Source organism: Labrus mixtus, unplaced genomic scaffold, assembly GCF_963584025.1.
Source record: "Labrus mixtus unplaced genomic scaffold, fLabMix1.1 SCAFFOLD_26, whole genome shotgun sequence".
Lineage (NCBI taxonomy): Eukaryota > Metazoa > Chordata > Actinopteri > Labriformes > Labridae > Labrus > Labrus mixtus.
In genome coordinates, this window is record NW_026870242.1 from 1,789 (window position 1) to 13,355 (window position 11,567).

General features: G+C 44.0%; 1 pseudogene; it reads right to left on the minus strand.

Annotated features, from left to right (window-relative positions):
• Nucleotides 1-5,402: 5,402 nt before the first annotated feature.
• On the minus strand, nt 5,403-11,268 carry LOC132967147 (protein regulator of cytokinesis 1-like; annotated as a pseudogene).
• Between the last annotated feature and the right edge of the window lie 299 nt (nt 11,269-11,567).

The window sequence follows — 11,567 nt, forward strand, 5'->3', positions numbered from 1 at the left end:
ACTAACAAGGAGGTTTTTAGATTAAAAAAACTTGTGGGTAAAGCAAAAAAACAACTGAACAATGATGATGGGAAGAGCTCCAATGTGTGTTTTAATTAATTTATTGATTTTTATTTTTGTTCTTAATTTCTCACTTATGGATAATTTTAGAGTGGGAAGTTTGAATATAAATGGAGCCAGAGAGTCAAAAAAAAGAGCAGCTATATATGAAACGGCCAAAATGAAACATATCGACGTTTTTTATTTACAGGAGACACATAGTGATAGCACCAATGAGGCAGACTGGAGGAGAGAGTGGGAGGGGGAAGTCATTTTAAGTCACAACACTTCTCTTAGTGGAGGAGTTGGCTTTCTCCTCTCCAAGTCTTTCACTCCGGTTTCACTGGAGGTCGAGCATTTTATCGAGGGGAGGTTGCTTTTAATTAAAGCACGGTTCAACCTTTTTACTGCTGTTTTTATCAATGTGTATGCTCCAACAATCGGTGCAGAGAGGAAGCTGTTTTTACAAAAAGTTAACGATGTTTTAAATGGCTGCGCCTCGGAGGATTTTTTATTCTTGGGTGGGGATTTTAACTGTACAGAAAATGCATCTTTAGATCGCAACCATGCAGAGCCGCATCCAGTTTCCCAACATGTTCTGAGGCAGCTGGTCTATTCTCATGGCCTGGTGGACGTGTGGAGAAGGATGCATGCAGACTGCCGACAGTACACATGGTCCCACCTCAGAGAGAGTAGGATCTCCTCAGCTAGACTAGACCGTATTTATTGTTTTAAGCATCATTTTAATATTTTTAAAATGTGCAGTATTGTTCCTGCTGGTTTTACTGACCATTCGTTACTTTTGTGTAACGTTTTTATTCAAAATATTTTACCTAAAAGTGCTTATTGGCATTTTAATTCAGTCTTAACATTTGATAAACATTTTAAAGAGGTTCTTATTTATTTCTGGGATGTTTTTAGACAGAGGAAGGGTGCTTTTAACAGTCTTAGGCAGTGGTGGGACCATGGTAAGACTGAGATTAAACTGCTATGTCAACAGCACACCCTCAATGTCACCAGAGACATCACCAGATCTATGAAAGACCTGGAGACTGATATAGTGGAACTAGAAAGATTGAGCGAGTCCACAGCAAATCGAGGATATATTGAAATCCTCAAAGTCAAAAAGCTAGCTTTAGCCGACCTGTTGGATGTTAAAGTACAGGGTGCACTGGTCAGGTCCCGGTTTCAAGCCATCGCGGAGATGGATGCTCCCTCTAGTTTCTTCTTCGGCCTGGAGAAGAGGAGTGGGCAGAGGAGGGTAATCCACTCACTTTTAGCAGACACAGGGCAAACATTGACTGAACCAAGCCAGATAAGAAGGCGAGCTGTGAGTTTCTACTCAGCACTCTACTCAAGTGAGTATGAGGAGGAGGAAGCTCTGATGGAGGGGTTCTGTAATGGACTGCCTCAGGTCTCTGAGGAGACCAACACACAGCTCAACGGGCCGTTACAGATGCAGGAACTGAAGGCCGCTCTGCAGGGCATGCAAGGGCGGCGGGCTCCCGGCATAGACGGCCTGAGTGGAATTTTACAAAGCCTTCTGGGACATCTTTGCAAAGGATCTTTTAGATGTTTTTAATGAAAGTCTGGCCTCTGGTTCAATGCCCATGTCCTGCAGGAGAGCCGTAATCACGTTGCTCCCAAAGAAAGGCAACCTGCAGGACATTAAAAACTGGCGCCCTGTGTCTTTGCTGTGTGTGGATTACAAGCTTCTGTCCAAACTCTTTGCCTCCAGGCTGGGGAAGGCTATGGAGCAGGTCATCCACCGGGACCAGACCTACTGTGTGCCCGGCAGGTCCATGGTGGACAATGTCCACCTCATTCGTGATGTTTTGGACGTCTCCAGCTCATCGGGTTGTAACACTGGTCTGATTTCTCTAGACCAGGAAAAGGCTTTTGACCGCGTTGAACACAACTTCCTCTGGAAAGTTATGGAGAAGTTTGGGTTCAGCGCTGGTTTCATAGCCAAGATCAAAGTGTTGTACAGTGGGGTTGAGAGTGTGCTGAAGTTTAACGGCGGTCTGTGTGCTCCTTTCAGGGTGTGTAGAGGCGTCAGGCAGGGCTGTGCTCTGTCCGGCATGCTTTACACACTCTCCCTGGAACCCCTCCTTCACAACATACGCTACAACTTACAGGGCTTGGTTTTACCTGGTTTTAATACAAACATTGTTTTAAGTGCTTATGCCGATGACATTGTTGTTTTTATTAAAAACCAGAGGGATGCAGATATTTTAACCAACATTATAAAACTTTTTAGCGTAACATCGGCAGCGAGGGTGAATTGGAAAAAAAGCGAAGCCCTCGCTGTCGGTGAGTGGCGTGACGGTCTCCCAGTTCTTCCCCAGAACTTGGCCTGGAAAACGGATGGTTTTAGGTACCTGGGGGTGTTCCTTGGGAAGGAACACATAGTCCAGAAGAACTGGGAGGGCGTCACAGAGAAAGTTGAGGGGAAACTTTCCAAGTGGAAATGGCTGCTCCCTCAAATGTCTTTTAAAGGTAGAGTATTGGTTTTAAACAACCTTGTAGCATCCCAACTGTGGCACCGTTTAACCTGTGTAGACCCCCCTTCAGGCTTGCTAGCCCAGTTACAAAGAAAAATGGTAGATTTTTATTGGGATGGTCTACACTGGGTGCCACAAGGGGTGCTGTTTTTAACCAGAGAGGAGGGGGGACAGGGCCTCGTCCACCTGGCCAGCCGGACAGCCACCTTCCGATTACAATTTTTACAAAAATATCTGACAGGTCCGGCTGATCTAGTGTGGAGAGATGTGGCCAGCTGCATTCTAAGACGTGCAGATTTCCTGGGGCTGGATGCTGCTCTGTTTTTAATTGATTCTAAACTTTTAAAATTAAGTGGGCTGCCTCCGTTTTATCAGGGTGTTTTTAAGTCTTGGGCCCTTTTTAACTGTAAAAGGTGCCCACAGTCTGACTCTCTGTACTGGTTGTTGAGAGAGCCATTGATTCACAGGGCCAAGCTGGATATCAGCAGCAGCGTCACCCCCGGCCTGACGGTGGCGCTGCTCAAAACAAAGACCCTGTGCCTGCAGCAGCTGGTGGATGCAGTGGGGCCGGCGCTGGGTGATGCCCGGGCCCTGGGCTCTCTTCTGGGCCTGCACTCTGTCCGGGTGGCGGGGAGGCTCCTGGAGCTGTGGCGCCAGAAGCTTTCTGGGAAAGAGAGGAGCCTCCTCATGGATTATAGGAAAAGAAAGGCCAGACCGGACCCTGCAGACCCCTTCCCTGACGTCTTCCTGAGCCCAGGCCTGGGGGAACTCACCGGCCCCCTGCTGTCTATAACACACCCAGAAAAGCTGACAATACACAAAGCTAACAAAATAACTTGGTACATGAACTGTGTGAAGACGATCCACAAGGCCAGACTGTGCAACCGCCCCCCCACTGTGTGGTCAAACAGGCTGGGAGCGAATGGAGCCGGCCCACAGTGGAGGATTTTATATAAACCTCCCCTCAAAAAACAGACTGCCGACCTCCAGTGGAGGATTTTACATGGTGCTATTGCCTCCAATGATTTTATTTCTGTTCTTAATCCCGCTGTTCTTAACACCTGTCCTTTTTGTTGCCTCCGAGAGACTGTTTACCATGTTTTTACAGAGTGTAAGAGGCTCACAAGCTTCTTCTCTCTTTTAACATTGGTTTTTAGTTTTTTTGAGGTGGTTTTTACTGAGAGGGTTTTTATCATGGGAGCTGCCTACAAAAAGGAACAAAAAGATAAGTGGCAGCTCCTTAACTACCTTTCAGGTGAGGCAAAAATGGCCATTTACATTAGCAGGAAAAACAGAATAGAGAACAGAGAAGGGCAGGAGGCCAAGGCAGTGTGGCTGGTAAACATTAGAGCCAGACTCCGGCTAGATTTTAGATTTTATAAACACATTGGAGACTTGGACGCTTTTAAACAGCGCTGGTGTTTTAATGACATAGTTTGTTCAGTTGTTGATGAAGAGTTGTTTTTTTCACAAGTTTTTATTAGATAAACTATTTTTTTTAAACATACTGGGATTTTAATGCATTTGCACTTTATTGAATAGTTGAATTGTAAAAACTATATTTCTGTAAATAAAGTGTTTTGCAAAAATCAAAAAAGAAATCTCTCTCTGTCTCCCTTTCTCCCTCTCTCTCTGTCTCTCTGTTTTTCAGCCGACCAGTGAAGAAGACCTCTGCCCAAACTGTAGAAACTATCCTGATGTGCAGGGCTACTCAGTTTTGGTTTACACATTTTTCTTGACCCTGAACTGTCTTCCTTTATCCAAACCATGTCTTCACTGCAAAATGTCTGTAAAGAACTCTTAGCACCAATTCCTGGAAAGTGATGACAGTGCAGGAAAAGGTCCACATTTTTATTTTACATTCACTGAATGGAACTGCACCAGAAACCTTAAAATGTAGAGCATTTAAATGAGAGAGATTTTGTGTTCAACATCTCTGTTGACCTGATTATGTTTTGTTTTTTTTAAATGATGGTTTCTGAATCATGGTGATGCATTAAATTGAAGATTCTGTGCCAAGACCCTCCGCAATTTATGACGAGAAACGACACTGGATTAGATTTGGTTTGCTTGAAAATATGTTGAAAGTAAAATTGCAAAAATAAGCGATAACTGACTGAAATAAAAGAACCGAGCTGAAACATGGCTGGAATGATTCTTACATTAACCAGAATGCTTTCTGAAGTCTTAGGCCTCGTGTCTACTTGGGTTTTTTCCGGGCAGAAAAGCGCTGGCTGTGCATGAAACGTTTTTGCACTGAGAAGAAATGCACTGCACGTCCGTCCTGTCTCTATGACAACAGTCTGTTGACAACGGCCGCTTTATGACTGACACGGCTCCGTTTCTTTTAACAGCATGTTTTAAATTTGAGATCGGACACGGAGCAAAGAGGATGTGGGTACAAGACACGATCTGTAGGCGGCAAAACTACAGGGAATATCATACATTTGGAAAAGAGCGCCGGAGGTGTCAACAGCGCCTGCTGCGTCGAACTCACTGAAAACAATTGAAAATAAACTGCTGCAGCTCAGAAAAAAACCACTAGGTGGACACGGGGCCTTACAAAGCGACTGTGTTCAAGTTTAAACATCACCTTTTCTTGAAGGGTAATTTCCCCCTTTGATTAGAGGCATGCAATAACTGCAAGTCATCACAGGATTAGTGGCATTAACACTTAGCTTTAAGGATTCCAAACACACCTTGACTGAACAGATTCAGTGTTGACCAAGTCCCTCTATAATATAAATGTACATCATTAACATGCTTCATCATCGTCTGATAATTAAACAATCATTTTAAGAGTCGAACTGCACATGAATGAGGAAAACCATGCAGAGAGAATTAATTAGAGCCAAAAAATTAAATTACCACAAATTCTGAATATGTGTTGGCAACAGAGGTTATGCTGAAGTTAGGCTGTGGACTAGCGGAGTTCAGCAACACACCACTCAGAGGGGTCCCCTTCCACCGGACCTCGTTCTCCTTGTTACAGCCCTGCAGTCGTGGGATGGGGGGGTCTACTGCTACCGGTCGTCCGCACCGCTGGAACCTGGAGGGCGCACAGAAGGAGAGAATAACATCAGACAAGTGGAGCAAACAATCACTTCTCTAACATCAGAAAACAGCAGTCAGTCAATGATTTAGAAAATGAATGGAGGAGATCACGAGTCAACTTTCATTTTGTCCATCAAATACATCTGCACTATTGGTTGTTGTTTAGTTTTTGCTGTACCAGTGTTACATGATGTAATGCTGTGTGAGTTTTGTTTCTCTCTCTCTCTCTCTCTCTCTCTCTCTCCTGTGGCGCTGCAGGTTGGTACCGTCTTGAGTCCCTACTGCAGCTGGTGATTGAGCTCAGCTGATACCAACTATTAATCAAAACGTCCTCAGCATAAAAAGCAGGAGAGGTGAGAGCAGTCACTAGTGGGTCGTGCAGTGATTGTGTGGAAGTTACTTGTCTGATGTCGTCATAGTTCCTCCTGTTAATCTGAGTTTTGTGTTGGTGTTTAAATTGAGTCAATGTTTGGCTTCTCTTGAGTTGTGTTTGATAGATTTAAAAAGTTTGGCATCTTTTTTCTTCATTCATGATTTTCAATCGTGATTGTCACTCCTCTCATCCCCTAGACATCTCAGGGAACGTAAAGTAACAATCAGTGTTCACAGATCAACGCAGGAGCAACAACACGGCAGATACAAACTTCACAGAGCCCCCTTTACTGACCCTTCAGTGTTTTTTTTAAGGTTTTCACCAGGAGTCCATACCTCTAAAACAAACAGAAGAACTTAGAACTTAAACATTGCATCAGAAACCGTGTGAGATCGGTCTCCCTGGTGTGATTTCAGGCAGGAGCTTCACACTCGCACACACACTGCTGATCCACAGACGGCTCTGATGTTACACATTACCACCGTCTCCCCCTCTGATGATGCTCTGTCACTACTTCAGACGGAGGATCAGGGACAGAGCCACTTTACCCCACCATGCCTCCTCTGTGTTATACATTGCAAAACGAGGTGCAACGGGTGTTAATACCACGCATACAAATGGTTATATTCCAGCGCCAAATTAGAAGGAAAAACCCTGTTAAATAAATACTTCTCCATTATGTTTGTAGTTCTTTGACCAACCTTGTTTGCCGAGAGCCGTGGGCGGGGCACAGGCGAGCGACAGACAGTTCCACCAAAAGCAGAGCGCATGGTGCTGTTAGAGGTGGCGCTAGAGATGCTGGCAGTTGCATTAAACTGATAAAAGAGGCAGAGGGAGGGAGGGAGGGGGTTAGTGCCCACAGAGCCAGGCGACCTAACAGAATTCAATTAGTCTTAAAGAATTGATAGTACCAGTAGTATAAACGTGAGCCACAAACTTGGTTTACCTTGCGTATTTTGTTTGGAGTGGTGGTGCCGAGGAATCTGCGTTTGGTGGGGGTGCGTACAGCTGTTCCATAGAGCATGTCCAGCTTAGTCTGTTTGCTCTACTTCAGATGCTGTCAGGAGTTTGTCAAAGAGACGTGTCAACACATTTTCCACTAAACATACAGGCCCACTACGCAATAAGGGGGATTTGTTTACCCTTTCTTGTTTGTCCTTCTCTTTCTCGATTCGGTGCAGCTCCCACTGCTCCTCCACGTACTGCAGGAACTTCTGCCCGCTGACCAGGAACTCCTGACCCTGTTCACTTTCCCACGCGTCGATCTCGGCTTTTAGTTTTTTCCTCAAGCTTAAAACAACAACAACAACAACAAAGACACACAGTAATGAGTTACTGTGACGTAAAAGATATTTCATGCTTAGGCAAAAAAATAATCTACGTCCACATTTTTACCTTGGGCAGACTTTTGTGCAGCTCAGACCTCTGCTTCTCCTCTTTGAGAAGATTCCCTCCTCTGTTTGCGAATCTTGTCGGATCTGTGGCTTTTTTCTGAGAATGAGAAAAACACAAAAAAATAAAGATTACATTCCCTTTTTGTATGAAAGTTCTGAGAGCTTCCAGAACCCCTAAATTACATGTGGTCCCCAATGGGCCTCCTGCGACTTACTGGAGTCTTCTTTAGGTTCAGACTTTACTCATTTATATCACCCACAATTCATTACATTCAAGACAGAACACCTTGGCTGATCAGAGGTTCATATCTGTTGCGGCTGTATGTTTCCCTGTGCTGTTTGCCCAGGTGAAGCCACTAATGCACACCTGGCCTCAGAGCTTAAAATCGCAGTTCCGGCTTCAGGAAGAGAGACTTTTGGAGTTGGGACTGCTGTGCCTCTCAGTCAGGGATTGTCTGTTGGGTTTGTCATGTTAGTAATAAATCCCTTGATTTTGACTTGGTTAAGGTGTTTTAAGTATTTTACTGGGTCTATTTGTGTATTGTTGTTAGCCCCATAGGGGCGTAACAATGTCCATGCAGAGTCCTTCATAAATCAAGTCCAAAGTCGGTGTGCTCACCTCCAGCTCCAGGAAGAGTCTCCAGCTGTCCTCCCATTGGTGAACCCCCTCAAAAAGCTCTCTGTGGTCCTCGTAATGCTTCTTCAAGCGCTGGATCTCAGCATCGTGCACGCTCAGCAGCTCTTCAGTGAAGTCCTCTGAAACAGTCAGAGTCTTAGCACTTTGATAAAGTCCAATATTCTTTTGAATGAAACCGTTTAAATGTAAAGCAAGAGAACCCACCGCTAAAATATGGTGCAAAATCCTGCCGCTGGTCGATACTGAGGAAGCACCTGTCCCAGAACACAGCGATCTCAGAGCGAATGGCTTCTGTGACATTTCGGATGTTTAGGAGCTCCTCTAGACGCTGGACCTCTGCTCGCAACTGAGGAGGAAGAGTAAAGTGTAAACTGAAGAACCAGAAGCCACAGAATGGACTGTCATAAAAATAAATGTAGCGTCGAGTCGGTGGCTCAGGACACTTGTAACTTCTCACCGCTTCCAAGTTGCTGTTCCTGGATGTGACCATGTGTTCGTTGAAGGCCTCCATCTCCTCCTGCGGCACCTGCAGTCTGTCCCACAGCTGCTGGATCTTCTCCCTGTGACTCTCACACATCGCCTCGTTCTCTGCTTTACGCTCCTCCAGCTGCGAGAGGGACAGAGACACATCAGTCACCAACAACTCCTGCATTAACTGTGACCATGCAACTGTTAGTTAGACTGTAATTAAAGAGGTACCAGTGAGGGATCCCTCAGTTCACATATTTCACTCGACTTTATTAAAGAGGTTAAACATCAGCCAGTCAACATGAAAGCCTGATTATAAATCCAGCACTGTTTTAAAACTCTCACCTGGCAGAGAAGCAGTTTGAGGGATGTGATATTGTCTCTGGAGAGGCAAAAAGAGTCCTCGTCCTCACAGACCACGTCCTTCTCAAAGCTGGTCTCAGGGATGTGGTCCAGCTGCTCCATGTGCAGGATGATCTGCCTTTTGATGTCTGTGAACTCAGCATACCGCCTCGCCTGAAACACACACAAGTATGGATTAGAGGTTTACGAGAGAGAAGAAAAGTTATGTGATGCTGCTATTCATAGTTAAATGCCAGATAAACATATTTTCTTGTGTTTTACTTTTGGTAAAATATCTGAAAAACAAAGAGATGTCAAAACAAATTTTCAGTTCATGATTTGGGGGTAGTCTTGCCAATACTTTTATCCAGTGACCTTCAGGCTTTTCCTTTACACTTTCTCAATTTCTTGAAGTGATATGATACATCCCAAGTGTCCCTAATATTATGATTTAGGAGAGGAGAGTATGTTAACAGCTCAGGGACATGTGGCAAACACTTTGCTTTTAATATCTATTCTCAAATGTCATGTTTCAAGTAGAAGCATGTCAACCAGCAAGAGAAACTATGATCTTAAGAGCCATTTAACGAGACTTCTGATATAAAATACCCTGTGTGCATTTTGATCTTTTCTAAGCAGCTTTAAAAGGGGTCCAAAGATGAAACCGCATCAACCAAACAAAGCAGATGACCCCTCTCACCTTCTCTTCGTTCTGGTTGGCGATGTGCTGCCGGAAGCTCTCCAGCTGTTCCGGGGAGGGGACGGAGTCGGGAGCGATGCCACATGGAGCACAGGATGTCGCACAGGTCCTGGTCCTGCTCCAGAAGAAGCTTCAGCTGCTCCATCCGCTGAGTCTTGTCCTTCGTCAGAGCATCCACCTGTGTGCGGATGTTTTTCTCCTGCTGGAGCATGCTGATACCACTCTCCTCCTGAACATACAGAGGAGATAACAACAAGATGTTTATTTTCTCTTCTGTGCGTCCAATATTATTCATGATCAACCAAACAATGACTACTTTATTATTGGATTAGAATAGAAATGTTTTTAGACAAAAATGAAAACATAGTAAGCATGTATATTAAGTGTGAACTTACAAAACGTTTGTATGCAATCAATCGCTGGCAAGCAAATCAAACAGCTGTGTATTTGTAACAGGTAGATGTAAAAGGTTTTGTTACCTCAAACAATGGCAGCTTAAGTTCCAGACAAAGCTTCTCCATTTCTGCCCTGCATGTTTCAATGCTGCTCATCAGCCTGTTTTTCAGAGACTCCTCTTCTTTGACCATCATTTCCAACAAGTTCTAGTGAATAAACAGAAGAAGAAAAAAATAAACATTCTGCAGATGGTTGTGTGTTGATTTAAGAATCAATATCCAGTGTCTCAATCTGCTGACAGTCCCTTCTTCACATATGAAAACATGGAGAAACAGATTTCTTATAAGATAAAAGATAAGATAAGATATACTTTATTCATCCCAGCAGGGAAATTTAGGTGTTCCAGCAGCCAGCATACATACAAACACACAACACAACACATACATACATACATATCCTACCCATACAAAAAAACATGAGCCCACAATTTACAGTTTGATTTATGATATATGCAACTCAGGCTAAAGTTTAAAAGTTTAAATGTCTTCTGTCCTTACTTAAAGGGGAGTCGTTATAAAGTGCAATTGCAGTAGGTAAAAAAGTATTTTTAAATCTGTCCTTTTTGCAGCTTAGCTGCCGTAGCCTCCCACTAAAAACACAACAACCAACAACCTAGCACCTGTCCTAGGTTTTTAATGCACACTACAGCTGTTTGCTAACCCTTCAGAAAGATCATAAGACCATAAAGGGCCTTGTTGCATAACATTTTTGTTTTTGAGTTTTTCTTCCACTTGTTTGCATAGGAAGCTTTCTTGTCAAATATAAACCAATATATTGTTGTTGTTTTTGTCTTGAGGGAAAACACTTTTGTAAATAGCAACGGTATGACTTTTTCTGTCTTTATCCTTCATTCCCTTAAGACCCAGACATCAAGGTTTAAACACAGTTTTTACCCTAGAGCCATCACTGACAAGAAACCTAACCTCGTCTTAACTATCACACACCAGCAATGAAATGGTTGATGTCTCACCTTAATGTGGGTCTTGACTACATTAATCCTCTGCAGTCTCTGGTCTTCTGGGATACCGATCTCCTCCCAAATATCCTTCAGGTGGATCAGCGCTTTCTTTATGCAGGACAACGACTCTGCTGCGAGCACCTCGCTAGAGAAACACAGAGACACCCCCCCATATAAAACCAATAAACTAATTCAACTGTACCGTGTACAACTTAAACAGTAAACCAAATTCACGATTATGTTCGAGCTAACCGCTACTGCGAGGATAAGCTTGCGTTAAGTAAGTACATTTAAAGTATTTTCTGGGGGCAGAAAATACGTTTTAATCTTACCTCCGCCTCATTGTATAGTCCAGACGTGTTTGCAGACTTCGTGAACAGTTTAAAACAACTTAAACTTGTCAAATAAAAAGACAAGCGCCGCGTTGCCCCCTCGCTCTTGAGTCCAGTCCGTTGCTACCAGACAGTTCAAAATACGCGTGCAGCTGCGTTCCGCTCTCTGATTGATTGATTGATCGCCCACCCGAAGCTTTAACAGCCAATCACAAGAGCAGCCCCGCCCCTCGAAAAACAGACGCCAGTTTCATGCAGGGCGTGGTGACGCAACGACAATGACACTTTTGTTAATCGTGATTTTTTTGTG